The sequence below is a fragment of the Babylonia areolata genome, chromosome 35 (assembly GCF_041734735.1).
Source record: "Babylonia areolata isolate BAREFJ2019XMU chromosome 35, ASM4173473v1, whole genome shotgun sequence".
In the NCBI taxonomy this organism is placed as follows: Eukaryota; Metazoa; Mollusca; class Gastropoda; order Neogastropoda; family Buccinidae; genus Babylonia; species Babylonia areolata.
Genome location: NC_134910.1, coordinates 664,190 through 667,500, shown reverse-complemented (window position 1 = coordinate 667,500; position 3,311 = coordinate 664,190). Strand labels below are relative to the sequence as shown.

The 3,311-nt window shown below is 48.1% G+C and overlaps 1 protein-coding gene across 1 annotated transcript in view; it reads right to left on the bottom strand.

The window, feature by feature from the left end:
• Positions 1-117, bottom strand: part of LOC143277887 (NADPH oxidase 5-like) — an 81,329-nt gene extending 81,212 nt beyond the window's left edge. Inside the window, exon 1 of the mRNA XM_076582839.1 lies at positions 33-117. The gene's annotated coding sequence lies outside the window, so the exon portion shown is untranslated. The remainder of the gene's footprint in view (positions 1-32) is intronic.
• Positions 118-3,311: the final 3,194 nt, after the last annotated feature.

The window sequence follows — 3,311 nt, the reverse complement described above, 5'->3', positions numbered from 1 at the left end:
TAATTGTCAAAAAACATTAGAGCTTAGCTCACTCAGTACGGCCAGTCCTCTCTTCTCCTCTACACAGACCCCTCGGATGTCCAGTGGATGTCTGAACGACCCAACCTTTAGCTTCCGTCGTCAGAATTGTGGTATTCTTTGTCAACATTCACCTCTTCAGTATAAGAGCCTTCCACTTGCAATATTTTGATGATGGTAATTGGGGTGAAACACTGTTAGCGTCGCCTCTTTCACCGTTCGTATGGAGAGAGTTAGAGCTTGGTCTCCGACTGGGGAAAGGCGCTATATAAGTATCCATATCAAATCAGATTAAACGCTGACGTGGTTTTCGTAGCATGACGAAACGTAAGACAGTACAGCGCTACTGATTAATTAATTGGGCCCATCAGTTGTTGCCAGCTTGGGCAGGGTGCCACATTGCAAACAGGTGTGTCGGATTTCATGCTGTCGCTCTGCACATCCAGGTGTGAAAGCTGAGGTATCGCACACTCCATCGTTATCGTCGCTACTATCATCATCATGATTAAAGTACCCAGCAAGTGTAACCTCGTTATTGTCGCTACTATCATCATCATGATTAAAGTACCCAGCAAGTGTAACCTCGTTATTGTCGCTACTATCATCATCATGATTACAGTACCCAGCAAGTGTAACCTCGTTATTGTCGCTACTGTCATCATCATGATTAAAGTACCCAGCAAGTGTAACCTCTGCCTCTAGTGACCCCCACCACTACCTATTTGAAAAACAACAACAACAACAACAACAAACAAACAAAAAAAACGAGGTGAAAGGTTAACCAATGCAGCAAGTCAGTTGACAGTTGAATATTTTTTTAAAGCACATGTGCACTTTTTTGACTCACTTGTGTAAACAAAGTGAGTCCATACAGCTACCCTTGCCGTCATCATCATCATCATCATCACCATCATCACCATCATCATCATCATCACCATCATCACCATCATATTCACCATCATCATCACCATCACCACCATCATCACCGTCATCATCATCATCATAATCACCATCATCATTATCATCATCATCATCACTATCATCATCATCACCGTCATCATCATCACCACCACCATCACCATCATCATCACCACCATCATGTCCAGCACCATCATCATCATCCTTATCTCTCTCCCTCTCCCACCCACCACACCCCCTCCCCTGTCTCTCTCTCTCTCTCTCGGTGTCAATCACTGATCACCATGCACACATAAATTATTATGTAAAAAGAAAAACATATGGGTAAGATACTATTACATTATGCATATGATTTAGAGTGAAACAACTGTGTGTGTGTGTGTGTGTGTGTGTGTGTGTGTGTGTGTGTGTGTGTGTGTGTGTGTGTGCCTGTGCGTGTGCATACATTGTTATGTGTGTGTGCACGCTCGCGCGCGCGCGTATGTGTGCCTGCGTGTGTGAGAGTGAGTGCGCGCGCATGCGCGCGCGTATGTGTACGTTTCAATCATTAAAGAAAGGAGAATATTCAGTAAGATAATTATAGCATTTAAAAAGACAAATGCTCATCGACAAATAAAACCGAAAACCGAATGAGCAACTGACACACCTTTCCTTGATCACAACGTATATTTGAACTATCATGTAAAAAGAAAACATTCAGATAAGAAAACAAAAATTACATTTTAAGATCAAGTGGAACATTTCAGTGATATAAAAGGAAAATATTCAGTAAGATAATTAGAACATTTAAGACACAAATTAAATGAAGATAGACAGATAACCTATACACACTTCCCTTACAGATATGCAGACATCAATCATTCTCCTCCTCCACCCCACCCCCCTACCCAGTTCCCCGCCCTCCTCCTCTTCTTCCTTTTCCCTCTTCCCCCTCCTCCTCTTCTCCCTCCTCCTCTTCCTCTTCCCTCTTCCTCCTCCTCTTCTCCCTCCTCCTCTTCCCTCTTCCCCCTCCTCCTCTTCTCCCTCCTCCTCTTCCCTCTTCCCCCTCCTCCTCTTCTCCCTCCTCCTCTTCCCTCTTCCTCCTCCTCCTCTTCTCCCTCCTCCTCTTCCTCTTCCCTCTTCCTCCTCCTCCTCTTCTCCCTCCTCCTCTTCCCTCTTCCTCCTCCTCTTCTCCCTCCTCCTCTTCCCTCTTCCTCCTTCTCCCTCCTCCTCTTCCTCTTCCCTCTTCCTACTCCTCCTCTTCTCCCTCCTCCTCTTCCCTCTTCCCCCTCCTCCTCTTCTCCCTCCTCCTCTTCCCTCTTCCCCCTCCTCCTCTTCCCTCTTCCTCCTCCTCCTCTTCTCCCTCCTCCTCTTCCTCTTCTTCTTCTTCCTCCTCCTAGTACTCCTCTTCCTCTTCTTCCCCCCCTTCCCATTCCCGCCCTCCTCCTCCTCCTCCTCCTAGAACTCCTCTTCCTCTTCTTCCCCCCCTTCCCATTCCCGCCCTCCTCCTCCTCCTCCTCCTAGAACTCCTCTTCCTCTTCTTCCCCCCTTCCCATTCCCGCCCTCCTCCTCCTCCTCCTCCTAGAACTCCTCTTCCTCTTCTTCCCCCCCTTCCCATTCCCGCCCTCCTCCTCCTCCTCCTCCTAGAACTCCTCTTCCTCTTCTTCCCCCCCTTCCCATTCCCGCCCTCCTCCTCCTCCTCCTCCTAGAACTCCTCTTCCTCTTCTTCCCCCCCTTCCCATTCCCGCCCTCCTCCTCCTCCTCCTCCGCCCCCCAACAGTATATCATCCGGTTCGGCAGACTGCTGTGAGGACGAAAGAGCAATCAGACACCTGTGGCGCTATCTTCTCTTCTGACTGGACCTCTGGTGACGGCTAGTTCAGCCATCAGGCGTCACACACACACACACACACACACACGTGTGTGTGTGTGTGTGTGTGTGTGTGTGTGTGTGTGTGTGTGTGTGTGTGTGTGTGTTTAAATGCATCCGTCTTGTATTTTGTCTGTTATGTTTCCTTGATACAGCTGATCTGATCGCATGTGTGCTTGCGCGCGCGTGTGAGTGTCGTGTGTGTGTGTTTACATCCGTTTTTCTCTGTGTGTGTGTGTGTGTGTGTGTGTGTGTGTGTGTGTGTGTGTGTTATCGCGGGTGCGCGCGCGCGTGTGCGTGTTTATGTGTGTTGTCGCGCGCTTGTGTGTGTGTGTGCTTGCAGCTGTATGTGTCTGTGCGTTCGTTGTTTTTTTGTGTGTGTGTTGGAAGGGGAGCGCTAAGATACGAAGAACAATTTATTCAGTTAACCACGTGAACAAAGTCATTGGAGCGTAGCAAAAAATTAATAACATGTTCCTTCTGAGCTCGCGTAAACACACACACACACACACATGAGAGAGGGAGA